This window comes from Anomaloglossus baeobatrachus, chromosome 2 (assembly GCF_048569485.1).
Source record: "Anomaloglossus baeobatrachus isolate aAnoBae1 chromosome 2, aAnoBae1.hap1, whole genome shotgun sequence".
Taxonomy (NCBI): Eukaryota; Metazoa; Chordata; class Amphibia; order Anura; family Aromobatidae; genus Anomaloglossus; species Anomaloglossus baeobatrachus.
In genome coordinates this window covers 96,184,362-96,195,882 of record NC_134354.1, presented here as the reverse complement: position 1 = coordinate 96,195,882, position 11,521 = coordinate 96,184,362, and the positions used below count along the sequence as shown (strand labels likewise).

The following is an 11,521-nucleotide window of genomic DNA, read 5'->3' as shown; positions in this document are numbered from 1 at the left end:
CCAGAAGTCTGTTGCTGCTGGGACAAGTACCGTTGAGCTTCATTTTATGTTTGATGTTTTCTTGGTATTCTCATTTATTTATATTTTTTTAGATGACATGTACTTTCTAGTCAATGATGTAATATTGATAAACACAGAATACAGCATTGTTAATGTTTGAAACGGCCATGTAAAGACACGCTTACATCTTTCATGTCTGCCTGATTAAAACTGAACTATTAGGTCATAGAGTCACTATAAATAAAGCTACTGGAGAGGACTCCTCTCTATCAGCCAGACAGAAGAGTTGCTGCATTGAGCTGCTCACAGTCTAGTGACTTTTTACCAACTTGTAACAAATTTGCAGTGAAGACCGGCAATAAAGGTAATCTCTACTTTCTTCATCTCTCAGAGTGCTATACTTTCCTGGATAGACAATCAGTGGCACATAGAGCCCCATAAGGGCCATACACCACTGTGGGTACCATCTTGGGGCTTCATACAAGGTTGTATAGGTTGTATGGAACGATTATTTGGGGGTTATCTCCACTGTGTGTACTACATAATTCAGATTTTTTTTTCCAGCATCAGAATATTAATCGCCAATCCTTAGGTGCTGCTATCAGTATGACATCAATAGTGGCATCCTGCTGATCAGATGTATACAGTGTCCTACAGCTTCAATTATAGTTACATTATTTTGTCTACCTCCAAGATACCTATGTATTAGCAGAACTTAGGAGTATTGAAGGGCTATCCCATTAAATTGGACAACACTGCATTACCCTGCTGTGTAGTTACTAAAACATGCACAGAAAGCAAAGTTTTGCATCCGTCCAATCTCATTCACCACCTTTCTATAGGCCTTTAATATTCTTTCTTTAATGTCGACATAAAATACATTGCTGACGTTTTTCCCTTTTAAACAGGCGCTGCCTAAATTTTCAGTTATTTTGGCATTGATGGAGCCTCGATGGGGACATATACCATGATGGGGTCATGATAGTGGACATATATACCAGGATGGCGCCATATATACCAGGAAATAGCCATGATGGGGTTCATACACTAGGATGGGGCCATGATTTGGACATATTTACCAGGAAGTGGCCAAGGATCGGGGACTTTAGTACAGATTGGGGAACATTACTACCCAATAAACAGGGAGAAGAGGCAACTTGTATGTCTTTGTAGGATTTAGAATGCTACAATGGCCCATACATCTGATGAACATATGAGGGGCCCAAGCTCAAACTCTGCACCAGGACCCATCAGAATCAGACTCTAGTTACGCTACTGCACTATAGGAGCAGCAAGTGACAGTGAACTACTGCTCCCTGCGGCACCCCATCTGCTGTCTGCTGGAAGGGGCCCTGGCGTCCTCCTGTGACGCTGGGAACTAACCAGCATGTAAGTGGCGCAGCACATTACGTCAGTGTCATGTGTGGCCACTTACAGCAGCGGCAGCTGTCAGCATATTCTCTGCTCCACATGCCTAGGATCGTGTGCGTGGGGAGCAGTAAGATTGCACCAATATCCATGGTCTTAATTGGCGGCCGGTAAATCTCCGTGCTGCGATGTATTAAACTTGGATGCACAGCCTCCGCCACACATCTGTCTGAATCAGGGGCTGGGGCCGGCGGGCCCCCAGCACCCCGGTCGCAGTGGCGACCTCTTTGACCATGGTTATTACGCCCCTGGCAGTGACAAGAGGACTAGGGAAGCGATGATCAGCACAAGTCGGGCAGCCTGACATTGTACCAGCCTACTGATTTCAGTGTTGGAAGACATTACCTCTACAGTCCTGCTCTGAGCGGTGCTAACTTTTTTTTTTAAATTTAAACAGTAATATTTTACATTTTTTATTCATTCATTTAATGACATATTCTCTGTAACCTAAAGAATACCTATTAGCAGATTTATACTGGGTGCAACCAGATATGTTTTACTGTTTTACTCTGAAACAGGTAATTTTTAAAGTATTTCTGATGTCACAGCGGTTACCTGGCTGAAAACGCGTGATGATAGAGCAGTGTATCTAAAGAACACACATTTGTGACATCAAAGGAACTCACAAATAAAAAGAGAAAATTGCAAGAACGCACTCCATAAGACAACACCTACTAGAGAATACGCATGTTGTCAGGTGTACGATAAACTGTTATCTTTTTGGATTATGCTTGAAGCATAGCACCTATAAATGCAGGTTATAAAACAGATGGTAGATGATGCCAGTCTTCTCTTCTTTGATTGCCCACAATAAAAAAAAGTAATTTCCCAACAAATATACTTGTTCCTCATTGTAAAAGTCACAGACTAAGACCTCTTTCACACGTCCATATAAAACACAAATGTGAAAACCTGGAACCGGTGTCATCAGTGTGACATCAATGTTCATCTGTGTTTTTCCGGTATTGATAAAGAAAGAATGGAGTGACAAAGCTTCTTCTACACTTTGAATGTTAAACATGTATGGCACACAGGCTGTACACAGATGCCATCTATGTACATGTTTTAATGGACCCATAGACTTCTATTGGCCCTTGTCATCTGTACTGCTGGAAAAAATGGATATGTGTCGGTATGGTTCACGTGGACAAAGGTCAGGTGAAAACATGGATATGTGAATATCACCATAGGTTAAAATGCGGTATCCGTGATAAAAAGATACATCTTTTCTTCATTTATTCATTGTATAGTAAGTCCTATGTTATAACTTGTTATTATTTTATAGTTTACTAAACTGAAACCCACTGTTGATGACACGATAACTTACCAAGGGGCAGACACCAACAACAGTAACTATGAGTGTGGCTGATCTCCAACTTAAGCCCGCTTTACACGCTGCGATCTCGCTAGCGAGATCGCTAGCGTGCGTGCCCGCCCTCATCGTTTGTGCGACACGGACATATCGCTGCCCGTCGCGCACAAAGTCGCGCACCCCAGTCACACATACTTACCTGCATAGCGACATCGCTATGACCGGTGTACTGCCTCCTTTCTAAGGGGGCGGTTCGTTCGACGTAACAGCGACGTCACTAAGCATCCGCCCAATCAAAGCAGAGGGGCGGAGATGAGCGGGACGAACATCCCGCACACCTCCTTCCTTCCTCATTGCTGCCGGGATGCAGGTAAGGTGAGGTTCCTCGTTCCTGCGGTGTCACACATAGCGATGTGTGCTGCCGCAGGAATGACAAACTACATCGCCCAAGCATCAGCAACGATAATTGGGTATAGGGGAGCATCTCACCGATGAGCGATTTTGAACGTTTTTGTGACGATTCAAAATCGCTCACAGGAGTCATACACAACGAGATCGCTACAGCGGCCGGATGTGCGTCACAAATTCCGTGACCCCAACGAGATCGCTGTAGCGAAATCATAGCGTGTAAAGCCACCTTTACTTGATGATAGAAGGCTGCTATCCACAGATCTTATCATGCATGGCTCTTCACAGAAAACCTCAACCCAGTACAAATCCACCAGTAAGGTCTCATGCAGCTGAGTGTATAAATCGGACCTGGGGCAGACAATGACAGCTTGGGGCCCCTGTGCAAGAAATTGTGCTTGGGTAAATAAAGATATCTAATATATAAAGCTAAGTGTGAGGCCCATTTCACACGTCAGTGAAAAACAGTGACGTTTTTCACTGGCGTGTAAAACACGCACATGTCCCTGCGTGTGCCGTGGATCACGGCACACGTGGGTTGTCTAAGTGCAATCCGGGCTCCGTTCTCCGTGCCCCGTGAATGCACTTAGAAATCAACTCACCTGCGCCCTCTCCCGCTGTCCATGGTGCTGATCGCTCCCGCGACGCAGCATCCGGCTGGCGGTGACCCCCGCAGCAGCTGCTTCCGGGTCGGCTGTGTCGCGCATAATGAATATGCGCGACAGTAATCAGCCGGCTTAGAAGCAGCCGGCAGAACGGGCTGCAGAGGACATCGCTGGACGCCGGGTGAGTTAAAATGTTTATTATTTTAAATGCACGTTTTTTTCTGGCACGTGTTTCACGGACCACACCACTGCGTGGTCCGTGGAACATCAGTGATGCCAGAAAAAAATGGACATGTCTCCGAGCAGCAATCACGCACACGCGGGTACGCTGCACGGAGACACGTGCAGTGAAAAATCACTGACGTGTGAGCAGACCCATTCATTATAATGGGTCTGCGTATGTCAGTGATTCTGGTACGTTTAAAAAAAAGCACAAACGTACCAGAATCACTGACGTGTGAAAGGGGCCTAAGTGTGTGTGTATGTCTGCTAAAGGAAATCGTACCACCGAATTTACAATCACTGAATTTTGCACAGACGCCTCATGTGACCCAGGGAACGTCATAGACTATGTTTTGAAGGGAGAATTTAACCCCGCGCTTTACAGTTGATCTTCAAAATCCTGCTTCCATTAAACTGAATGGAGGTGGGAGCTATAGGCTATTTAGAGCAACTGTCAGTGGTTGCTATAGGAACAAAATAAACTGTTAGTATAAGAAGCTTATGTGTGAGGTAAAATGATGTTGGTGGGGAGACGGATAGAGAGAGACAGAAAGAGACAGACAGAGACAGACAGAGACAGACGTGGAAAGAGACAGACAGAAACAGACGGGCAAAGAGACAGCCCTGGAAAGAGACAGCCCAGCAAAGAGACAGCCGGGTCAATGAGACAGATGGGCAAAGAGACAGACGGGCAAAGAGACAGACGGGCAAAGAGACAGATGGGCAAAGAGACAGCCGGGCAAAGAGACAGGATGGGCAAAGAGACAGCCGGGCAAAGAGACAGCCCTGGAAAGAGACAGCCCTGGAAAGAGACAGACGGGCAAAGAGACAGCCCTGGAAAGAGACAGACGGGCAAAGAGACAGACGGGCAAAGAGACAGCCAGGCAAAGAGACAGCCCTGGAAAGAGACAGCCCTGGAAAGAGACAGACCTGGAAAGAGACAGACGGGCAAAGAGACAGCTGGGCAAAGAGACAGACGGGCAAAGAGACAGACGGGCAAAGAGACAGCCCTGGAAAGAGACAGACAGGCAAAGAGACAGTCCTGGAAAGAGACAGCCAGGCAAAGAGACAGCCAGGCAAAGAGACAGTCCTGGAAAGAGACAGTCCTGGAAAGAGACAGCCCTGGAAAGAGACAGACGGGCAAAGAGACAGACGGGCAAAGAGACAGCCGGGCAAAGAGACAGGATGGGCAAAGAGATAGCCGGGCAAAGAGACAGCCCTGAAAAGAGACAGCCCTGGAAAGAGACAGCCCGGGAAAGAGACAGCCCGGGAAAGAGACAGCTGGGCAAAGAGACAGCCGGGCAAAGAGACAGATGGGGAAAGACACAGACGGGGAAAGAGACAGACGGGGAAAGAGACAGACAAAGACAGATGGGGAAAGAGACAGACAGGGAAAGAGAGAGACAGACAGACACACATAGAGACAGACACAGAGATAGAGAGAGACAGACAGACACAGAAATGGAGACAGATAGACTGATACAAATACAGACAGAGAGATAGAAACAGACAGACAGAGACATGGACATAGACACAGACAGACAAAGAAAGACACAGACAGAGAGACAGACAGATAGAGACACACAGACAGAGACTGGGAGAGAGACAGTTACTATCCCAGGCAACGCCCGGGTACTGCAGCTAGTATATTTATATATGTATACACATATATATTGCATAGTGCCCTCTCTTGTTATGGTTTTTACGTATTGGATGCTCTTGATATTTTTGCTATTTATTGCACCCCCCTCTTTATTTCCTCTATTGTTAGATATAAAATGACATGACTGCTGATGGAACATGGAAAGGCTTCTTTTATGATGGACTGGTCTTCTGGTCAGATGCTGCTCTATCAGCAGTCATTTCATATCTAACAAGAGAGGATTATATAATAAAGAGAGGGAGCTGTGAATAAAAAAAATAATGAGAATATGCTATATAAGAGAAAGTGCTATACATAACAAAAGAGGACACTATATAATAAAGGATAGCGCTATACATAACTAGTGAGGATGCTAGTAAGGGACAGTGTTATACCTAGTGTTTACATAGTGAGTACACTAAATACTAATGGACACGTCTATACATAATAAGGCTACATTCCTGCATCCGTGTGCAATGTCTGTGTGCTGCCTGACTTTTTTTTTCGGACAGCGCACAGACCCATGTAGTATGTCCAATTCCTCATAACCAGATCAGAACAGCACATGCTCAGAGTTTCACAGATCTCATGACTCCGGAATGTCTGACTGAAGGCCTTTGACCTTCCCCCAACGACCCCCTACCCCCTAGGGTTCTTATCTAAAATAAACACAAACACTGTGTGACGTTGGAATATAAAGGCCACAGCAGCCCCATTTATTCATAACATAAACATCAGCCATGTAACAATACAACTCTTCATTGAAGAACCCGAAAAGGAAGGGGGGGGTACCTGAAGGTTAACCAAAATGTTCTTTGCAACATCAGCCCGTCTCCTGACCCTCAGCCGCAACACACCGACTCGAGAGCCCAAGCCAGATGTTGCCCCCACTATGTCCCGCTGAGACTCAACCCAGCAAGGACCCGTTTACCAAACAATTGCACCGCTAGAGGTAACCCGCTCCGGCACTGGGTTCCGTCCTCTCCTCTGTGCAAACCCCCACCTTCAGACACCCCCCTCCTTTCCGCCACCGCGAGCGCGCATGACCCCTTGTGCGCGCGAGTCCTCCCACACCAACAAAGCCTTCTCAACCCCCTCCATCAGCCCTAAGGCCCAAATATCATTTCCCACCGAATTTAAATGGACCCCGTCCTGGCGCAACAAGTCGGCGGACGCCGCTTCCAACTCCGGGTGCCGAACAGAGACACCCCCAACCCGGGAAATGAACCGCCCAATCTCCCGATTCACTTTACTTCGCGCCCTGTTTACTGCTTCCACTGACCTGGCGTGCCGCCATGTCAGCCGCGCGACCATATCCGACCAGACAATTATTAGACCCGGGTGGGAAGACAGGAGCCGCAGGCAGTCACATTTTATGTCTTGTATCAGGTCCCTGGAAGCCCGGAGACCCAGGTCATTCCCACCCGCATGTAGTACCACCACGTCCGGTGCTCTGTCCAGCTGCGAATGGTGGCGCCAGGTAGGCAACACCTCACTCCACAGCATGCCCCTGACCCCGATCCATCGCACAGTAGCCTTTTCCCTGGGAACCCCCAACTGGCGTCCGTCCGGTCGTATTCCTGCACGAAACCCCCCCAATACACGTATGAGTGGCCGAGCACCCACACCAACAACGGTAAACCTACCAAACAAAAAGTGACAACACCGGGAGGGGGGGTGGGGGGGGGGCACGAGGAAGAAAAGATGGGTAATGATTACCAAACAAATACCGCCCCCGACCCCCCCCCCTTCCCCACCAATATCTCACAACAAGTTCGGCCGGACGTAAGATCTAAACCTGGCCGAGTCCCATCGTCCAATCTTACGGAGAGCCTGCGCGCCCAGACCCCAACGAGCCGCCTGAGTCGCAGCCCCAATCCGAAAGGAATGCGACGCGAACTCAGCCTCGTTGAGACCGCAACACTGCAGGCACCTCCGAAAGATGCAGACAAATTGGTAACTCGACAAGGCTGACCCGTCCTGGTGGGACAAAAGGGACCCCGGGCGAGCTCCCCTCACTTCTAAAAACGCCGACAGCCATCTGACAGGGCACTCCGCTAAACCAGGTACACCCCATAGTTCCACCATCCGACCTCTACCCAGCTGGTCCGTCTTTGACCGTCTCAAGCAACACCGCACCACATCCATACCGCATTCCACGTCCTCCAACAACAAACCTCCGTGACTCCTCGTGTTTCTGCTCACCAGTTCACTAATTCTAAACGCCCCAAAGAAGGCCAAAACAAAAGCGGTCCCGAACAACTGGCTTTCATACTCCGAACAGCACACCCGAGGCAAAACCGACAACAGCTTGCCCAGCAGCTCAAAAGATACCGGGCGCCGGAGGTCTCGGCGCGCCCCCGCCCTCCGGTAACCCTTCATCACCTGGCGCACCCAGAAATCCTTCGTAACATCCTTCCAGCCCAATAACTTGAAAAAGAAGGAAATGCCCGCTAACCTGCCCGCCACGGCCGACCACGAAAGGCCTTCTTCCTTAGCCCTGCCCAACATGAACAAAACTAAATAAACTCTGTCACCTTCAGATACATGACCTCCCACCTCATCAACCAACTCGAGCCAACGGTCCCACGCTGAATTATAGCTGCGCCACGTACTGGGTGCCACCGAATGTCGGATCAATTCCCAGGCCGGCTGCAAACCAGGTCCCACAACCAGACGGGCCACACGGTCTCCTGCTGCTCCGCGTCCGGCGCCAGCATTCGAAAGCGGTCCCACTGGAAGCGAGATAAAGCATCAGCCACAGAATTCAGCACCCCCGGCACATGTACAGCGCAGACCCACAAGTTCAACTCCAGACATTTCAGCACCAAATGACGCAAGAGATCCACCACCGGGGGAAAATCAGCTGTCAACTTGTTAACACACTGAACGACCCCCAGGTTGTCACACATGAAACGCACCTTCCTGTCTTTCAAATCCTGTCCCCAAACCTCTAAGGCCACGACAATAGGGAAAAGTTCCAACAGGGCCAAATTCCTAGTCAGACCGCAAACCCGCCACGAATCGGGCCACCTGCCGACGCACCATCTCCCCCCAAAATATGCGCCAAAACCACTGGATCCCGCCGCGTCCGTATACAGCACCAACTCCTCATTTGACACCACCTCACGAAGCCACAATGACCGTCCATTATACAGCTGCAAAAAACGGGACCACACTCTCAGGTCCGCCTTATGCTCCACCTTCAAACGCACAAAATGCAAAGGGTGCAACACACCGGTGGTGGCTTGAGCCAAGCGACGGGAAAAAACTCTCCCCATCGGCAAAATTCTACACGCAAAATTCAACTTCCCCAACAGGGACTGCAAGTCCCGTAAACGAATCTTCTTGGCCTCAATGGCCCCTTGAACGCAACGCCTCAAATCCACCAGCTTGTCCTCCGGCAAGCGGCACTCCATGGCAACCGTATCCAGCTCTATACCCAGGAATTTCAAAACCGTAACCGGACCCTCCGTCTTCTCCGGCGCCAACGGAACGCCAAAGCGGCGAGCAACCTGCTCCACTGTCCGAAGCAAAAGGGAACACTGCGAGGATCCAGCAGGTCTCATGCACAAAAAGTCGTCCAAGTAATGCAACACTGAATCTAGACCCGCCTCCTCCTTAATTACCCATTCCAAGAAACAACTAAACTTCTCAAAATAGGAACATGAAATTGAACAGCCCATAGGCAAACAACAATCTACATAAAACTTGTCCTCCCACCAACACCCCAACAGGTGAAAACTGTCCGGGTGCACCGGCAACAGGCGGAAGGCCGCTTCTATATCCGTTTTCGCCAAAAGCGAACCACAACCCAACTTCCTTAACCATTCCACAGCCTTATCAAAACGGACATACGAAACCGAAACCAGCTCAGGATCAATACCATCGTTCACCGACCTGCCAGTAGGATAGGACAAATGGTGGATAAGCCGAAACTTGTTAGGTTCCTTTTTCGGGACCAACCCCAACGGGGACACAACCAAGTCCGGCAATGGAGGGGCATCAAAAGGCCCCGCCATCCGTCCTAGCTCCACCTCCTTCCGTAACTTATCCGCAACAATCTCACCATGTAGGCGAGTCGACTGTAAATTTTTTAAACGAATCTCTCCCGTCTTAACCACTGACGGTATCTTGAAACCAAAACTAAAACCGTCACTCAACAATTCCGCCGACCCCCGATCCGGGTATCTACTTAGAAACGGCGCCATCCGATCTACCCTCACCGGGGTCCTCCCTTTTTGACGAAGACTCAGCGGCCTTTCCTTTTCCCTTCCGGAAGCACTTAAGGTGACTGTGGGCGCCACCACAGCCCGAACACTCGTGCTTGAATCGGCAGGAAGAACCAAACCGGCATTCCTTCTCATTGAACTGCCAGCAAACGCCCTTTTTGGGCCCCGGCGAGGTGCCAAATGATCCCCCGCCGGTGCCCCCTGGAAAGGACTGTGATGCCGACTTCGGCGCAGCCATCAGCCGCATCCATAGACTAATTTCTTTGTGGTCCCACCGTAAACTGGGTCTGACCGCCTTCCTCTGGCGAAACTGCTCGTCATATCTTAGCCAAGCAGTCCCCCCATAGGTCCTATACGCCTCACAGATAGAATCCAGATAACAAAAAAGCGCCGAACAGTTATCCGGAGCCTTTTCCCCCACCACACTGGCCAGTATCACAAAGGCCTGCAACCAGTTCTGAAAAGTGCGGGGAATAAGGCGATAACGCCGCCGTTCTTCCTCGTCCTTTTTGCTCTCATCCGGTTTAACCCGATCCAGATTAAACTTTTCCAACGGAAGCAATGAGAATATTTCAACATATTCATCCTTCCATATTTTTTCCCTGGTCTCCTGCTTCAGATGCGCCCCCAACGGGCCATCAAAGCAGACATACACTTCCCCTCTCGCCTTGTCATCCAATCGAACAATGTCCACTGCAGCCGCAGCTGCGGCAGCGGGAGCCGCAGCTGTGGCCGCGGGAGCCGCCACCACCGGCTCACCAACCGCATTGCCACTAGCAACCCCTCCAACCGCAGGAGTCGCAACCTCCTGCCCCGTCGCTCCCTGCCACACCAAGCTAGGGCCCCCCACAGGGGCAAACAAACCCCTGACCAACCTCAACAACTCGGATGCCACACTGCCGTCACCCGTCACCGCATTCACGACCCGCCCACCACTCGGGCCACCAAGTAAACCACCCGTACCACCAACCACATTCACGCCCTGCACGCCATCCATATCACCAGACACACCATCCATAGCCAAACCAGGTGCACGAGAAATAGAAGAAACCGTGGTCTTACCAGGCTGACTCCGAGAAGATCCCGAAACAGCCGTCACATGTCCTCCGCGTCGCACTCCAGCCGCTTCGCCGACCTCCACGATCTGGTCCCCGGTGTCGTCCTCCGCGGCGTCCTCCTCCAAGGTGGCCTCATCGTCCTCACTGGACCCAGGCCCAGGGAGCCCGCCGTCCGGCAGACTCGACCTTAGGCCCCGTCCGCCCGCAGCACCATCCATCCTCCGCGACGATCCAGACGCTGGCTCCGCCACATAAACACCGCCCGGGGCATGCCGTCCGGCATCCCCGCGTGCTCCGGCTGATCCCGACGCCGTCCCATCGTTGTCCCTCCGCTGCGATCCCAGGCCGGGCCCCGCTGATCCGGGCCGTCTCCGTACGGACTCCCCCGCCGACACTGGGACCCCATGCTCCTGCATGGGCCCCGCTCTGCTCCTGGACCTTGCTGCCGCCGCCACTGTGGCCTCATCTGCGCCCCGTGATCCCGCTGGCCCACGCAACCCAGCTGGCCCCCGTGACCCCGCTGGCTCATACGACTCCGCTGGCCCACGCGACCCCGCCGACCCACGCGACCGCGCCGGCCCACGTGACCGCGGCGGGTCAGGTGACCGCACCGG

General features: G+C 50.8%; 1 protein-coding gene across 1 annotated transcript in view; it reads left to right on the top strand.

Moving 5' to 3' along the window:
• The first annotated feature begins 269 nt into the window (after positions 1-269).
• Positions 270-11,521, top strand: part of LOC142291008 (transient receptor potential cation channel subfamily V member 1-like) — a 218,308-nt gene continuing 207,056 nt past the window's right edge. Inside the window, exon 1 of the mRNA XM_075335190.1 lies at positions 270-364. The gene's annotated coding sequence lies outside the window, so the exon portion shown is untranslated. The remainder of the gene's footprint in view (positions 365-11,521) is intronic.